Source organism: Microcebus murinus, chromosome 12 (genome assembly GCF_040939455.1).
Source record: "Microcebus murinus isolate Inina chromosome 12, M.murinus_Inina_mat1.0, whole genome shotgun sequence".
NCBI classification, from domain to species: domain Eukaryota; kingdom Metazoa; phylum Chordata; class Mammalia; order Primates; family Cheirogaleidae; genus Microcebus; species Microcebus murinus.
This window is the reverse complement of record NC_134115.1, coordinates 24,759,284-24,778,521: the sequence shown is the minus strand read 5'-3', so window position 1 is coordinate 24,778,521 and position 19,238 is coordinate 24,759,284. Positions and strand designations below refer to the sequence as shown.

Here is a 19,238-nt window from a genome sequence, read left to right as displayed (position 1 = left end):
AATGTATTTATCAAAATTTGCTGATTTGCTCGAGTTATTTGTAAATTCTGGTTAACAGCCCTTTATTAGATGTATACTTTGCTAATATTTTCTTCCATTTTGTAGGTTGTCTATTTGTTGGGCTGATTGTATCCTTGGCTATGGAGAAGCTTTTTTATTTAACCAAGTCCCATGTATTTATTTTTGTTGTTGCTGTGATTTGCCTTGGGGTCTTTTTTGTAAATTCTTTGCCTAGGCTGATATCTATAAGAGTTTTTCCAATATTTTCTTCCAGAATTCTTATGGTTTCAGATTTTAGATTTAAGTCTGCTATCCATCTTGAATTAATTTTTGTGAGTGGCGAAAGATTTGGATCCTTTTTCAATCTTCTACATGTGGTTATCTAATTTTCCCAGCACCACATATTGAATAGGGATTCTTTTTCTCAAAATATATTGCTGCCCACTTCATCAAAGATCAGATGGCAATGTGTGAATGGTTTTACATCTGAGTTCTCTGTTCTGTTCCATTGGTCTATATCTATATTTTTGTGCCTATACCATGCTGTTTTCATTACCATAGCCTAGTAGTATAGCTTAAAGTCTGGTAAAGTGATACCTCCAGATTTGTTCCTTTGGCTTAAGATTGCTTTGGCTATTTGGGCTCTTTTCTGGTTCCAAATGAAAGGTAGAATTACTTTTTTATAGATCTGCAGAAAATGACATTGGTATTTTGATGGGCATTGTATTGAATCTATAAATCATTTTGGGTGTTATGGACATTTTAATAATGTTGACTTTACCAAACCATGAGCATGATATGTTTTTCCATTTGTTTACATCATCTGCAATTTCCTTCCCCAATGACTCATAGTTCTTTTTGTAGAGATCTTTCACCTCCTTTGTTAAATATATTCCTAGGTATTTTATTTTCTTTGAGCTATTGTGAAAGGTATTGAGCCTTTGATTTGATTCTCAGCTTGACCAGAATCTACAAAGAACTCAAGCAAATCAGCAAGAAAAAAATCAAACAACTCCATTAAAAAGTGGGCAAAAGACATGAACAGAAGCTTTTCAAAGAGGATAGAATAATGACCAAGAAACATGAAAAAATGCTCAACATTACTAATCATCAGAGAAATTCAAATCAAAACACAATGAGATATCACTTAATCCCAGTGAGAATGGTTTTTATCAAAATGTCTGAAAATAACAAATGCTGGTGTGCATGCAGAGAGAAAGAAACACTGTTTGTGGGAGTGGAAACTAGTGCAACCTCTATGGAAAACAGTATGGAGATTTCTCAAAGAACTAAAGGTAGACCTGCTCACCTACCATTTGATCCAGAAATCCCACTACTGGGTATTACCCAAAGGATAAAAAGTCCTTTTGTCAAAAAGACACTTGCATTAGAATGTTTATTGCAGCATAATTCACAATCCCAAAGATGTGGAATCAACCCCAGTGCCCATTAATTCATGAGTAGATTAATAAAATGTGGTATATGTGCACCATAGAGTACAACTCAGCCATAAAAAAATAATTAATACCTTTTGCAACAATCTAGGTGGAACTGGAGACCATCTTCCTAAGTGAAGTATCCCAAGAATAGAAAAACAAGCACCACATTGTACCCACTATTAAATTGGAAGTAACTGATCAGCACTCATGTACACAGATGGAAGTAAAACTCAATGGAAATCATGCAAGTGGGAGAGGGGAGAAGGAGATGGATGAAATCATACCTAATGGGTACAATGTACACTATCTAGGTAATTGGCACACTTATGACTTTGACTCAAGCAGTACAAAAGCAATCCATGTAACCAAAATATTTGTACCTCTATAATATTCTAAAATTAAAAAAAAAATAGAATGTTTAAAAAATGTGTCCCAGTATACTATATTTTCATTTCATTTATAAAGTGAAAATGCCATTTTCTTCTTGAGGCTGAGATAAATTGTATATTGATAGATTTTTAAGTAAGATTTACTTATGTTATTTTGAGGATTGCATGATATATATTTAATCATATTCTATGAAAATTTTTCTAAAACAAGCTTTACATAAATCTATTTATTTTTATACCACATTATGAGGTCACAGCTAATATATATTCCTTGATTTGTGCCAGGCACTGCATGTTATTCTTTATAAAACTGTTTCACGTGAAGTAGTGCTTTTTATGGATCCCAATGCACAGATGAAAAAACTGAGACTTGATTAGTAACTATCATGCCCAAGATTCAGTAAGGGAGAGGGCAAGATTTGAATTCAGTTAATATGCCTCCACAGTTTGCCCACCTAGAACTGGGCAAATCTGCCTTGCTTAGCAAACACCTAAAAATGGAATTACCTTTTTGGACACTAACTAATGTAGACCTGCCCTTCACTAACCTGGTACTAAGTTTGGAAGACACTTTTTGACAGTTTTAATGTGTTAAAATGTACTGACCTGCCTTCCAGCATTTTCTATACTTTTCTTTTTTGTTAGTCTAAGAATGGGATTATTATGGACTTGTTAAAATGGCAGGAAAACCTATAGGATTCTTTTAAAGAGCTGTGACCTAGTTTTACAAGTGTGCAATGTGCTGTTAAGGTTTAAGGTTAAGATAAGTGTTTCTTTGCCTTAAATTTGCAAATCTCTGTTAATGAACCTCAATTATGGCCTTAACTTGGTTTCCTCTCCATATATACATACCAGAGCTTAAAGAAGGAAACTCTTAGTATCCCAAAATTTAGAATTGGAGCAGTCTTTCATAATTTGGTCCAATTCCCTGATTCATAACAGGAGTATTTAATTGGGTTGAAATGCATCAATTCAAGTAACTTACCAGCATAATTGCAATTTCCAATGAAAATTAGGGTCAAATGTGCTAATGGAAAATATTCTTCCTTTAAAAAAGTTGTTTGTTAAAGTTACTTTGATACTATTAAGTTCTATGCAGTGTTTATTATAAAAGCACTATTTAAGGTATTAATGCCACAGAAAAAAATAAATTAAGAGACTCACCTCCAAAAAAGAATGCTTTTGTCATATCAATATCTTATAGACAACATTTTTTAATCTTAATGGCATAGTAATAATGCTTGTGATTTTCCAGTGTGTTTATATTCAATAAACTTATTTTAAATGTATCTATCTAAAATATTTATAGATGTATTGTTTTAGGGAAATAGATTTTCTCTTAAAATTTTTAGGATTGGGCACATAACAATTAAAGTTGACTTTTTCTAAATCTTGGCTACCCATTAATATCACATGGAAGATTTAAGAAACACACACACACACATACACACACACACACACTAATGTTATGACTTCAGCTTAGGCAAAATAAATGAGTATCTCTGAGGTGAAACACCATGAATGCTATTGTTTTAATGCACCTTCCCCTTCATGCAGGTTAGTTTAATAATTCATACCTTCTTTTCTTTTCTCATTACTGACCTCAAACTGTGATATCTTTCTATATCTGCAAGAATATTTCCATGCACCCCTATGTATTCTTCTCTTAATATTACCTCAAACTCTACCAAAATGAAAAATTTTCTTCATTTGCACTTTTCTAAGTCTTTTAAATTTTCCTCTATTTCTCATGCATTTTGGTGTAAGCTTTCTAACTGTGGTTTCCAATACATTTGTATACACTTTCCTAGAGTATAAAGCATTGAATAGGTCATCAATAACTATCTGCTAAATTGAATTTGTTATTTGCTAATGAATACAGTATGAAATACAATGTAAAAAAACTACTACCTCATTTTTCAAGGCATTATTTTGTGTCTGGTTCATTTAAAATGTTCTACTCATCTCATTCTTTTGTTGAAATTGATTAGGGAATAAGTCCATTTTTTAAATAAACTTTGGATTTCTATACTTTTTCTTTTGATGGTGAATACCTCTCTTTTATCTTAATTCCTATCTCAAGTTTTGCATTCTCTACAAAACTTTTCCTAATCCCCTTCTGTCTTCCATTCATTTCCACAAGTAATGTCCTTTGTGCTCCAAGAGCTCATTGTATAAATTAGCCACTGTCTTTTTTTTTTTTTCTTTAAACAGAGAGAATCTACTGCTTGAAGGCAGGGAGTGCAGTCTGCTTATTCATCTTTGTATACTGAAAACCTGGAATCGGATTGCCATTAAAAAAAAAAGCTATTTGATTAAATGAATAAAAGATTCAGTGGCAAACAGCCTATCTATACTGTTGATCTCATTCAGCGTCAAGGCTGATTTAGCAATCTGAACTAACTTCTCCCTCTGCCATGCCTTGGATTAGAAGGTAAGACTGTACTAAATAGGACTTTTAATTTAAGGCAGCCATGCAGGTTTTCTAATCATATTGTCAATTTTCAATTCTTTTATAGATCTTTGTTTCTAGGGAGGAGATGTTTGGGCATGGAATAAAGTATATAGGCCCAAGCAATAATCTTTAGAAACCTGGCCTCATATGGGAAAACAATATGTGAATGGGATAACTTAGTTATTTCAAAGAGTGGCATCTTGACTGTAATTCTTTTTTTGCCTTTATCTGATATTTTCTATATACTAGGTCAAGCCTTAGATTCCATTACTACATTTCCTTTCTCAAAAAACTGTTTCTTAGTGTACCCTTTCCTTTCTGTCTCTGTTTTATGCATGAATGTATGTGCATCATGAGGCATATTTCACTTCAGAAACTTTGCAAAATTTCTTCTACTTATTAATGATAAATACCATCTACTTTTGTTTTAGCAATTTATTTGCATCAAATTAAAACGTAATAATTTTGCTTCCTATGTGTTATTTGAAAAAGAAACTGATTTTTATAGTGAAATCCATCTATAGGATTGCTATTAATACAAACAATTAATATTATCTTAAATATAATTTTAAAAAATTAAGCAATCCTTTTTTTATTGCCACTGATTTTTTTCTTCTTAGTTGTTTATGTTCTTCAAAATCATTATGAAAGGAGTCTTAGAAACAAAACTGTACTGCAAACTGTGTCTTTCAAAGCCTCACAAACTCACCTGTTTATTTTATCTTGTGCTGTTATGTAAAATTCGCTCCAGCATTTTGCTCAGCAAGATGGCAATTATTAACAATATATTTCTCTAAACTGTTGCCACAAAGCTATTATTCACGCAGGGCTACAACCGAGTTAATTTTGGGAAAGAGCTGTTCAAAGAGGCCCAGAGCTGTGGCACTTATGAACACCACCTTTTCTCTTATTTCTAATTAGTGTGAAATGGTTCCAAACAGGAGTCAGCCCTGCAGAAGTGTGTGTAGCACAAAGCCAGGCTTGTTAAGGGACACAGGAAACAGTTTTGTTTTGCTGAATAAACAACTGCGTCATAAAGCCTTTTTTACAAAAGAAATACAATCTGATTTGCCACACTCTGTAAATGTTGAACGTTGTTTATATGCCTCTGAGTCATTTTTATTAAAATTTGAAAGGCCTATGATGATGACTCAATATAGATGATGATACGTTTGAAATGTTTCCCTGCAGTAGGATGGTAGACTTAACTAGTAATACATTTTCTCTTCCCTTTTTATTTTATAAATTAACTTTTATTTGTTGTTTTTTTTGTGTGTGTGTGTTTCTGATGCACAATAATCCTTCTAAATTTCACACTACACCATTTAAACAATTGTGTTATCAATAGTTACACCATTTTAAGAAAATCTCTTAATTACTTTTTCTACGAAATTTAATTTATGTTGTTGTGTTACTGTTTTCTTCCAATATAAACTCCCAACCCATGTTGCTAGCAATTTGTATCTGTAAGTACTCAAAATGATGTAAGATATAGTTTATCACTGGAGATCTTCTGATAATTTGCATTAGATGAGTAAATCGAACAATTGTAACTGGTATAGAATATATTTCAGATTTCTCATTTGGTATTCACCATAGATAAATCCAGAGACTTGAGTATTCATTATGAGTCAAATCACACAAATCCTGGTCTTGAGTTTATCCAGGATCACTCTTAGGATCTGGGGCAAACTGTTTCTTCTTAGGAAAATCAAATATGTCTTATTTATTTATTTGCATTTTTCGAAAGTGTCCAGTATATTGTAAGTGCACAGAGAAGGTGCTCAATAAATATTATTTGAGTAATATTGCTATTCTCATGCAAAGTAATATAAAAAGCTAAATTTCCTTTAAATGAACATCTTTTAAATATGCCTACATGCAGTGATAATTATTAAATTGTATTATGTTTAATATCTAGTCATGGAATATCATACACTATTTTACTGCCAGATGCTGAGGTCAGAGAATATTTGAGAGATTATAAAATCATAATCCCTATTGCCTTGATATTGAAAATGCACATTTATATTTAGGCAGAAATCAGAAAATTTGATTCTAAATGCATTTTTCATTCTGAAATCAATGAAAGAAACGAATTTAACCCATGAAATATTAACTGCTATGGAAAGTAGGACTCACTGAAGTGGTGTAGATAAAGAAAAAAAGTACACAAGAGAATGTTATTTAATATGGCCGTATGAAAATGAACATTTAGAAGCCAATGAGCAGGTTTGATACTTCTTGCCTTCCTCTGCTTTAACTTACATGACCCCTTATTCTAAGATATGTTCTTCTGTCTTTGCTGGCATTACTGTAATCTTTTCCTCAGCTTCATAGTCACAAAAAGCTTCATAGTTAACTTCATACTTAAAGAGATGTTTAAGGAGATAGGTTGGTGGGTTACTATAAAGAATTAATTATACATACATTTTAAGAAGATGATTTGGGATATTGTTTAACATTAATTTGCAATAATTGTTTCTCCTAATAGTGTTGATACATAGTTGATTATTCCTGTTTTTCAGCTGTATACACTGAAGAAAAAGACCAAATACTGCTTAAAGAGCAAGGCGTCAGCAAGAACATGACCTAAGAGTTTTGCACATTTCACATTGGTTTTGCAGTTATTTCCCTCAGTAAAAATCTCTTTGGTTCCTACAGTGTCTTGCGTTTCTGCCCCTGGATTCTCAGTAACTTCAACACTTTACCCAGGATCTATAAAAGCATTTCCTCTTATTAAAATGTGTCACAACAAAGATGGACAAATCAATTCTTAAAAAATAAAATAGAAAAACAATATATGAATTAAGAACTTTACTATAAATTGAAACTACTAAATAGTACAGTCTTCCCAAATATTAAGTTTTCATGCATTTGCTTGACACTAGCATCTCTACTTATTTCAGGTAAAATAACCAATCTAACTAGCCTAACCAAATGTTCATTTAAATGAATTGAGTTGAATTTGCAGAGTTAATTCTTTTATATTTTGCATTCATGAACATATATATGTTTTTATTAGTCTAGAGTATTTTCTTTTATATTTTAGTTTCCTGCTCCCTTTTGGATTTTTATTATTGCTTAATTAATTATACTAAAATCAGTATGTGAGGAGGGGAAGAAAAAAAGGTTTTTATCAGGGGCATCTTTTCGAGACCATGAAAATTGAGCAAATTAATGTCAAAGTTGCAAGCTACACAACCACAAAGAAAAGAAAAATAAAGTTATTCTTTCCACCTTCTGATTTCATCTTCAGCAGTATTTTAACGCTTAGTTCTTGACACTGCCTGATTAATGTGTAGAATATCCTTTTTTCATGAACACAGCATAGAGATTTTTGCTAGATGCCAATGTAATAAAGCTGAAATTAGATGTCGATGTGCTGTAATCCAGTGGTAATCTGGAAAAATAATTAGAAGAGCAAGTAATTTGTTATTTCCTTTACAGCATTGGGGTATTCCTGGAGCTCACTTTCTAGTAATGTGAACATGTTAATTCATTTAAATTTTCACATTAAAAGGGTAATCCTAGGTGAAAGTCAAGCACTACATATCTTTAACATTGTCACAGTGGAGGGGTCATAGATGAAAGAGATACAGTGAGAATTCACCACCTAATGCTCCTCCCTGTACCATAGGATTCCCTTACCTGTAGTTAGCCTAATTAAACCGGATAGGGGACTGTTCTTAATTGGTTCCCTGCTCTATTAAGTAATGCAGATTTTTTTTTTCTTGTTGTATAAGGTATCTTCTCTCTTTGGTCATACTCTGTATACCTGGAAATTATGCATTTCTACAGTTCCATGCCTTTTTTTCTTCACTTTCTTTGAAAGTAATGAATATTTTCATTAGTTATATTCACATTAAATAATGCTCCAGAACCACATAACATAGATGAAATTTAAGTTAATGAATTTCATATAATTTATCTAGGCGAAAAACATTTTGTAGATGATTAAATTTCCAGATTGTTTTATTTTCAGCTTTTAGAAATGGTAGTGGGGCTAATGGAGTGTTAATATTTATTAAGAGCCTTCTTTGAGCCAAGCTCAGTATTGTGCTAAGCTTTCTCTCATGTATTTTCTCAATAGGTTAACCCACTGTTTCTGGGGGTGGACAGTAAGATCCCGATTCCATCCACAAGACATCTAAGATCCACTGAAATTAGATATACAGTGTTTTAACCTGGGACTATAAAATTCCATGAAATCTCTTTAACATCATGTTCCTTAAATAGAACATGTTATTAAAATGTATGTCTTACAATAATCAAGCCAAAGATCCACCAGGAACCGTATATAACTTTCTATCAGTTTCTAATGAAAACAACAAAAATTTCAAACGAGTAATTTATCAGTATTTATCAACTTTTAGAAAATCATGCACTTTAACTCTTTTCTCCCACATTTGTCATTGTTTGGGAGCAGGGTGGGGGTTGTTCTTGTGGCTTTTATTAGAAACTGGTTTTTGTTGTGTTGTTTGACTCTTTTGTATGTTTTTATTTTGCTTTTGTTTGCTTTTGGTAGCCCAAAGACTCTCAATGCTCTGGCCTATAACCAAATATTCTGGTATTTTGACCTTCAATATTTTTTTTTCTGTCTCACATTCTCTCTCTCTCGCTGCCTCCTCCATTCTCTCCTTTCTTCAATAAAATCAAAGACAAGTATTACTGGAAAACCTATAGTGATGATCCAATCCAATTCCACACATCAAGTGGTGAGCTGGTGTTTATAGGAACTGAAACCAAAATCTGAATCTTCTAATTCTGGAGCAAATGCTCAATTGACCTAACCTGTTTTGTTTTATATTATTATTATTATTTTGCTTTACCTTGCATGGTTATTGCCATTGTTTGAATGTTATGTTTTATTTATTTTTCATAGCGCAGAAATTAACTTTAAAAAATCAATCTATGTAATGCTGACAGTTCTTGTAGATGATAAACTGTCTTTCCATGTAAATCCAAGTTTTCTAGTCCTTCAGACATTAAAAAGATTACTGCATTGTACTATCATTATGTGGCTTGAGGAAATTTTGAGTTCTATGTATTACAGGACTCAAAGTTAAGCAAGTAATATTTATGAACACTATCTCTCTTACTTTTACAGAATAGTGGAGATTTGTCCTCAATGGTGGACTCTATTTGTTCTCAAATGTTCTGACATTTTGTCATTATGAAACATTTTCATTTTGGCCAAAAAACAACTGGAAGTTTTAGTTTTCAGCAATAAGTTACCATTATTTAAAGGATCAGTATCATATTTGCATGGATCTTTGTTCTTTTTGATAACTATACTATAGGATAGAAATTTGTAAATGGTGTGACACTTAGTACTGTTGTGCAGCTTAGGTGGCTCTGATACTGATGAGATAATGTTGCAGAAAAAACGCAAATTCAGGATTCTGGTCATTTTCCATATTCACGAACATAAAAAAATTAGAAAAGATGACTTTAGAGGAATTTTCCAAACTATTGATAGTGTGACCATGTTGCATATCATTAAAAGTGGATACCACTACAAATAGAAAAGCAATACCTTGTTTGTTATTCAAGCAAAAGAAGAGTATCAAATCCTATCTTATTGTAATACTAATAAAAAATTTTTGGAAAGGCCAGTGAGCATAATACATTTACCTATGTTGTATTTTATTAAAAAACACATTTTTATAAGTCTATTTTATATTTTCAAATGCGAAGTCATCAGTTAAATATGCTATCATTTAAAAAATATTTGTAAAACATCTTTGACAATTGAAAGGCTTAATATAGTTGTTGCTTGTAAGGTCTATTGGTTTCAACATCTAATATTCCAGTAAGTTGAATATTTATTATATAAAAGCTCTTTTTCAATGAGTTCTTTGAATTTCTAAAGCAGATCATCATGACATATATGACAGGTTTTTTTTTAACTGTTTATAATTAGAAAACAAAACCCTATTAACCTAATTACTCTGGTTTCCAAAGTAGTATTTTTTAAAGTATAGAACCGCACTTCCCTTAAAATGGTAACACAAGTAGTTAGAATGAAGATGTGAATTTATCCCTGCAGTCAGTTGACCCCTTAACCACTACACATGCTGCCTCATGCCTCATGCCTCATGCAAGTGGATTTCTTGGTAAACCCACTACGTGGTATGCCCACTTGCTGTCTCTTTAGGCTCACTATGGAGCAACAAAGATATTTTGGATATGAGTTTTCATCACAAACAAGAAACTGTTTATCTCGAAAGTACCATTCTCTCCCAAAATTTAGGTGTCAAGACAAAACACAGATGAATTGTTTTAGGTCATTGGCTGAATAATGGGGAGAAAATTACTTCCACCTGTCTCTGAGGTCAGATTGACAAATAACATTTCCCTTTCAATTGGCTAAAGACAGAAATAAGACAAAGCTTTCAAAAATCAAATAGTGAGATATTAAGAATGACTGAAGCATTACTTAGCAATATGATGTAAAAAAGACTGTGATGATTGTAATCAATATCTGAGTACCTACATGTATCAAGCACTGAGTTAACAGCTTTATTTGATTTTGCATATTGACTTCTTACAACACTATGAGGTCAGTATTTTATTATATAGTTTCCACATGAAGAAATTGGAGTTTGAAATATAGGTAGCTCTTCCAATATCCATTATGGATATTGGGGAACCTTTCTTTCTTCCTTTTAAAGGATGACTTTAAAATTATGCTCCCTATCAATCCATAGGCCACAGCAATTAAAATCTGCTAATTATTATAATCATTAAGTTAGTACTTATGTGCCAAGAACTGCGTTGAATCAATCCTTTAAAATCTTTTAATCAGAGAGTTTTTGTCATTATTAGATGAAGCAGACACAATCATTACCTGTTTGGAGCCTTGGTTTTTACAGAGAGTTGCCAAATTCTCAGAAAGTGCTACAAATTATATTAACTTTAATGGCCAGAACAGGAGTGTTTGTTTGATCAAGTATTTTGAAAATAAAATATGGGTATGAATAAAAGTTTTCAGTTTTTAGTAAAATAGAATGCATAATTTGTTTAAAAATAAATAATTCAAAAAATCACTACAAGTAAATCGCAAATTTAGACCAAACAATGCATGTGCTTTGTTATCAGAAAATCATGTGACCTGTTCTTCTAATAAAGATAACACAAGAAATGTGTGGAAAAATAGAATATATAATTTAAAACAAAAACCCAACTAATGAAAAAACTCTGCTTTATTAAGACAACTTACTTCTGATAAAATTTAAGCATTCAATTCAATGACATTAAAAAAATTCTAGTTAAGTGTAAAGTGTAAACACAAATCTGATCCTGGATAAACATGATGTCAAGTCAACTCAACACTAGGAAGTAAGTAAAGGAAACATTAATATCATTTTAAGTGGTCATCTAAATGATTAATTGCCAATTATATTTTATTCAATCCTAAATGCCTTAATGCCATATGTGAACATGGAAAAACTTTTTGGTATGATGTTATTTGCTTGATTATTTATGACCTGTGCAAGACTCTCAGGCTTCCAAATAAAATGTTAATTAAAGCTCATTTTCCATTGTGCTCCTGAGGAAAAAATAGAAAGTGGAGAAATGCAACTTTTGAGTAATAAATTATTAGACTATGAAATGTGGCTTCAGAGAAATAAAAATTTTAAGGAATTCCAGGACAGTCAGCCTGGTCAGAATTTCTAGATCTGTATTTTCCACCTATATCCTAATTAGGCTCTGGTTGACTAATAATCTGATTTCACTTTTCTGTTGTCTAGATTTCTTGAGTTGCAATTCTTCAAGGTCAACAGGAAGTACACTGTTTATGCCAAATTTGTTCTGCACAAAACAGGTCAAGATAACTTCCCTCCTAAGTCTGTGTGTTGATTTCACAGGGGTTAAAAATTAACCAGTGGCATACCATAAGCTAACTTTACAATGCAAATGTCATGTGTTAGAGTGCAATGAATTGCTCATGGTATAGGGAAAGTTATTGCAAGAGATTTGGAGGACAGTGAAATACATTAACATTGTACATCTACCTCAAAAATAAGCACGTTAAACTCTATATTAAAAAATAAAATAAAATACTATGGCAAAGTAAAATTTGCCAGAATCTATTTTAAAAAATAGCATATTTTCTGAAAGGATTGTCTTTTTTGGTAGTGCAAAGTAAAAATTGCTTTATGTGTTTGATCTCTAGTGTCCCTTTCACCTTTTCCTCTCTTGAGACTCCTCCTTCCCCCTTCTCCCCTGCACTTGTTTAATTTACAATATCGCTGTGTGTGCAGTTCTCAAGATATGAAACAAGAGGCTGTAACAGGGGAAGAAAGAAATTTAACAGCTAAACAGGTGCACATGGAAAATAAATAAAAAATTGAAAAATCAGGCCCCATGGGTGCCATAAAAGGAGCATTTGCTGAATAACTAATTTGGTAGCCCTTGTGCCCTATGAATTATTGTTCTGATTTACCCACTCACACTGTCTAACCAACTCAAATTGCCTAACACTCTAATTATTCTGTATGCAACCTGAGAAGAGAGCAATTTCTAACTGGCCAATTTAAAAGGAAAGAAGTGATTCTATTTTTCTTTGTTTTTGTTAATTTTGTTTTAGTTTCTCACTGTAATAAAGGACATATTTGGGATTAAAGGATACCTGAATCATGTTGTATTTTTTAATGGTGCCAAATAGTTAAATGGAATACAGAAATTGCTTAAAAGTTAACTAGTTATTATTTTTATAATAATAATTGGCAGAGTATTGTCTTTGCTCATTAACTAAGGATTTATTGAATACCTACTATGTGTGTCCTTACCCACTATGCATGTGCCAATTGGGAATTTTAGCCATTTGGATATTTTTACATTACTTTAAGCCAGTCGTTCTATATAATATATTCACCATGTAATATACTATCTTTTGTACTAGCATCCCATAATGTCATTTTACTATTTGCTTTCTAAACACATGAAGCTTATATAGTTAAAGTGAAATAAAATTTAACAATGTGTAGTTTTGATTCAGAATTACATTCAAATTTTATGCTAAGTGCATTATCATCCCTACTTTAGAAGTGAAGTTAAATTCAGCTGGTCACACCACTGATATATATATTCAAACTCAGATAGCCACACTTCAAAGAATAATCTGTTAATCATGATTTTATGTGCTATCTGGATGTCAAGTTCACTAAAGTCCTACCTCAGCCTCTGAAAGTGCTGGGGCTACAGGCGTGAGCCTCTGGGCTTGGCCATAAAGGCCTTTTAATTTGCCATTTTAACCTAATATCTGGCTGGCTTTTTTTCCTCTTCTTAATTTTCACGAGGAAAGGGATAGAATAAAATAATTTTGCAATTTTGTCCTTTAAACATGGCTTCGCCACTTTTCCATGATGGATTTCCTAAGAAAATGATTGCTATGGATAGCATAACTCAAAACCAAATGAACCATGCATTAAATCTACTTGAGGGTATTTATTATATTTATCTATTTAATTATATTGACATTTATTTTTTTTCCTTTAAATAACTTAAACTCACCTCTCCAACAGATTATTTTGTTCTGGTTTCTTAACTGTTTCTCTATATTCATAAAAATCTATAGCTAATAGGGTCATTACAGTGACCCCAATGCCCTCAGCACCTATCCTCTGTTGTCCTTTTATCTGATCTGGCACAACTTCCCTGGAGAATGAGCCCTGTTGTCCACTTTCCCAGAAGTTGCACAAAACAGCTACAAGTTGCCAGTCTCCAAACAGACTTACTAGTTCAAACATAAATTTTGAATCACTAATCTCGAATATATTTAAATTACTATCAATTCTACCACCTTTCTTCAGTCAATTCAAATTCCTCAACAATTTCAAATTCTCGATTTTCTTAAATCATCTGCTTTTTCTTTTTTTTTTAACCTTACTCATACTTACCTTTGGGCCAAACATTTAATTCTAATATCCATTTTGAAACATTTATTCTGGAACATTTCAAAGCCACCTAACCCTTAAAATGCTGCTGAAATCCAAACCTGTCATCAGCCACTGAACCACTGGTCCTCTTTTGGTGGTCCTTATCTCAGCCACTGGTAGGTCATGGATCTAGGTGACCACACCATTAATAGAGAGTTGGGAGGAAATCTTACCACCCCTCCCTGTCCTTCATCCTTGTATCCAATATACTGCCAAGTGCTAATGATTCTACTTCCTGATCTCTCCCAAACATGTCTAATTCTCTCCAACCCTGCCACCATCATCTTAGGCCATGCTACCACCATTGTTCACTTGTTTTTTTGTAAGAATTGCTGTACTTGTTTTCTATGCTGTGTAACATATTACCACAGAACTAGAGGCTTAAACAATAGGTATTTCTTACCTTACAGTTTCTGTAGATCAGAAGTTCAAACAGGGTCCTCTGCCTGCTGTCTCACAAAGTTCAGATCAGAGTGTTGGTCAGGCTGCTTTCTTGTCTGGAGCTCAGGGTCTTCTTCCAAGTTTATTCAGATTGTTGGCAGAATTCAGTTCCTTGCAGCTATGAAAATGAGGACTCTGTTCTCTTCATTGCTATTTGTCAGGGAGTGCTCTCAGTCCCCAGAGCCTGCCCTCAAGTCCTTTTATGTGGCTGTCTTCATAGGCAGTTCATAATATGGATGTTTGTTTCCTCAACGCTGGCAGGACAATCTCTCCTGTTTTGAATATCTTTTTTTAGAAAAAGACTGAGCTCTTTTTAAAGGACTCACTCGATTACTTCAGGCCCAGAATAATCACTCTTTTGTTGGTCTCAAAGTACTTAATTACATCTTCTAAATTCCTTCACCTTTGCCATATAACACAGCCCAAGGATGGAAGTGAAATCCCGTCATATTCATGAATCTTATTCCTATTCAAAGAGGGCAGGGCAGAGGGTTATCTAGAGTCTATACATAGGGAATGGAATGGGGGCCTTGGGGACCATCTTAGAATTCTGCATATCCCAATTGCCAGGCAGCACCTAAATGAATTCTGACCCATCTCCATTCCATTCTCTAATGCCAGAGGGATCTTCTCAAACAGAATTTTGATCATTTTGTTCTCTATATTAAACTCTATTTTTGTTTCCCATTGCTTTTGATATGAAAAAAGTAAATATGTTTTTGCAGAGACTACAGTAACTAGCATGGTCTGTCTCTGTCTACCTCTCTGGCTATATCTTCTACCAGATTTTCTTCACTCCCTACATTTCAGTTAAAATCATTTTCTTTTGATCTCTTTGATTTAGCATGCTCCTTGCCACAAGGACTTTGTATACCTGATATCTACTCCTGAACCTTTCTTTCCTCTCTTCTAGTAATTCTAACTCATTCTTCGGATCTTAGATTAAGTATCACTTCCACAGACTAACTTTTGTTTTAGGTGTACTCCTTCCACCACTCTATAAGTTTTTCATAGCATCTTCAAACCTGAAATTTTTCTGTGTAATGAAGGACATATTTCTATTTCTTCTACTAAGTAGCTTAGGGCAGAGATAAGTTTGAGATTTCATACCCTTGGGTATTCCCAGTGTTGAGAACATTAGCTAGAACAAACTCAATCGGCATATGTTTAATGACTAAATGAGTTTAAATGTCTCGCATGATATCCTTTACATTTGGTTTTGAAAAGAAATGTAATCTTCTTTCTAAAATTATTAATTATATCTATGCATGTTTATTTATAATTTATCTTTTGAAGCAGTGATTACCCTTTAATAAAGTATATATGGGACATATTGTGAAAATTATGGTATTTTGAAATTGTCTTTCCATGAAAATTAAGGTTCAGATGTTGATGAATTTAAAACAAATTGCTTAATCTTTTACAGTTATAAGGAGCACAATTTAAAGGCACATGAAAATGTTTGCAAAAGTGATGTTTTAATTATGGGATTTTTAAGAAGAAGAACTATATTCTGATGTGTGAACATTTGAAAGGCATTTAGTATTAAAATTTGGATCTGTAACAAAACATAAATTGAACATATAATAGCAAAAAATAAAATTGCAGAAATTAACTTAGACCAGTAGAAATGTGTTTTAGTAATAAAACACGAACATCATTATTCCACATTTATTTTTACTTTTAATCTGATTAACTCTGTTTTATGAAACTGCATGAGCAGTCTTTCAAGCTAAAATTAAAATACTAATTTGAGTAAGAGAAAGAATGTGTAAGATAAAGAAATCCTGCCAAACCTAATGCCTACCAAACAGAGATCTGTATTGTTGAATAAGATTGACCCACTAAATTGCCATATTTTGCAGAGTGAATTTTCTTCTGTCTATCTAGGTTTTCAGATTCAATATTCTAAGAAGAAAATTCAAGACTTACCTGTGCACTCAAATATTCAGAAAGATATGACCCTGAACACTTTCTGTTCTCAAAGTTGTCAAACTGCCAAAGAACTAGAGGAAAAAAAACTCTCAATGGCTATTCATATTATTTCTTATCTTAGAGATATATTTCACCAGTCATAAACTAAGAAAGTTACCTATGTTACTCGATGTATAAAATGATATGAATATTTCTTAAAGAATGAATAATATTTTTGAAACAAGTACGTATAGAACTATCTCCCAAACAAGATTGTTCTTAGTACATATCAAGTTCAAAGTCAGAAACCTATTGTTAGGTAAATACACCTTTGGAATTGCTATTTTAAATGAATGTATCCTTCATCATTATGTCATGTTTCTCTTTATATCTGCTAATATTACTTTTTTAATGTCTACTTTGTCTAATATTAATACAGCTACTGTAATTTTCTTTTGATTAGAATTTGCATGATATATCTTATTTCTGTCCTTTTATTTTTAACTTATCCATGTCTTTAGATTTAAAGTAGATTTATTATAGACAATACATAGGTGGGTCTTGCTATTCTATCAAATATATTAATCTTTGCCTTTCAATTAGAGTGTTTACACCATGTATATTTAATGCAATTGTTGGATTTTGATCTACCATATTGCAAGTTGTTCCCTACTTGTCTGAATTTTTTGTTCCTCCTTTCTTCTTTTTCTTCTTCATTTGTGTCACTTAATCATTTTTAAGTGATTTAATTTTATTTACATAATCAGCTTATTAGTTACACTTCTTTTAATTTTTTAGTGGTCACTCAAAGGTTTGTAATATAAACCTTTACCTTATCAAAGCCTATCTTCAAATAATAGTATTCCACTTCACATGTAGAACCTTACAACAGTATCCTTTAATTTTTTTCCCTCCCATCCTTTAATATTATTGTCATAGATCTTATTTCTACATATATTATAAAGCAAACAATATATTCTTACTATTTTACTTTAGAAAGACTTATTATCTTTTACAGAAATAAAAAAAAATAATCATCTATTTACTCTTATTTTACTAATGTCAAATTTTCATTTCTTGTATAGATCTAAATTTCTAGCTGGTATCATATTCCTGCCTGCAGCACTTTCTCTGATACTTTTTGTGATGTAGGTCTACTGTTAATGAATTTTCTCAACTTTTGTTTGTCTATAAAAGTCTTTATGTCACCTTCATTTTAATTTTACATAAAAAGAAGTTCAGAAGCAGCATGGTTCCAGGAATGGTTTAACCAGTGATTCAACAGCATCATTCAGCATCCAGTTTCTTTTGATCTTTTTTTCTTTGCCACCCTAGGAATGTTGGCTCTTGTCTTGACCCTTAATAATCATAGTATGACTGGATCAGCCCCCAAAATCTCATATTTATCCGTTTGAACACCTGAAAAGAGAATGTCTTTTTGTTCCTTTCCCAGAACACCAAAAGCAGATTTTTCCAATTGTCCATTGCCTTAAATTACATTACATATCTACTTTTAAAGTATTTTTTAACAAGGGGATTGCTACTAACTTTCCCCCCTAAGGTTGTGTGGAAGCCCAGATCCTTCCAACATATAAGACTACTTCAATAAAACTACAGTTCTGAGAGTGTAGGAATTGGCTGGTGGGTAGACAACCACCAGTATTAGCCTGGACTTGCCCTCACTTTTAATATTTCAACTTGGTAAGAAATAGATTTTTTGAAGATTTGTTGGTTTGTTTTTCATCACATAAAATATGGTTTGTGACAGGAAATTGATCTTAAGACATTTTTCTTCAGCCACTTAAAAATTAATTCTTCTATATACCAATGATGTGTTTAGGCATTCTCATATCATGCTTACAGATGTCTCAGGAGTTTCCTGAGATATTTTCCCCTAGGAAGCTATAGATAAACAAGGATTAATTGTCACCTCCAGTTATCTACCTTGTTTTTATAAAGAATACCTTCCTTATCAAAAAATATGCTTGCAACAAAAGGAAATAAATACAATTTTAATACCTTGAAGGGGAGTCAACTTGAGATAAAATAAGAAGTTAATAGAAAGATATATGTAAAACTCATGGGGTTTTTTTGGCAAGTTTGCATATACCTATGCTTAGAAAGCCTATTATCAAATTAATATTGTACAGACATTTCTTGAAACATATATGCCTTCTCTCCATGAGTATAATATCTGAAACATATGTTAGAAAGAAAATGGCAGAAATACTTAAAAATACACTTAACTCATCTTCAAACATCATAAAATTAGAAACCATTGTATAGGATTTTTAAAAATTCTCCTTATATGTTTTTAGTTACTTAGTGAACTCATCAAGTACATATGGAGTCTCTGTTAAACACTTTCTCAGAAAAGGAACTTATGATCATTTGAGGAAATCCAGTTCCAATCATATTTTCTCTGCATAGAAAAGTTTCAAGCCATATGTCCTACTCTGCCGTGTTGTGGCAGTGGTGAGCTGGAGCTGGCCTTGATGTGCCTGGAGGAGCCAATTGTGTGCACCTCTTCTCGGCTCTCCATGCAATAACTTCATATTGGTAGCCTGAAATCAGCCTTGGAAACATTTGTACCGCAAAAATCAACAAATATTATAAATCAGGACTGTTTGTCCATCAAACAGTTTACCTGCAC

General features: G+C 32.4%; 1 long non-coding RNA gene across 2 annotated transcripts in view; it reads right to left on the bottom strand.

The window, feature by feature from the left end:
• Nucleotides 1–14,845, bottom strand: part of LOC105874764 (uncharacterized) — a 92,994-nt gene extending 78,149 nt beyond the window's left edge. For both annotated transcript variants that reach the window (XR_012922085.1, XR_012922084.1), the window contains exons 1-2: nt 14,634–14,845; nt 7,524–7,686 (exon numbers count right to left, since the gene is read on the bottom strand). This is a non-coding gene — a long non-coding RNA (uncharacterized LOC105874764). The remainder of the gene's footprint in view (nt 1–7,523; nt 7,687–14,633) is intronic.
• Nucleotides 14,846–19,238: the final 4,393 nt, after the last annotated feature.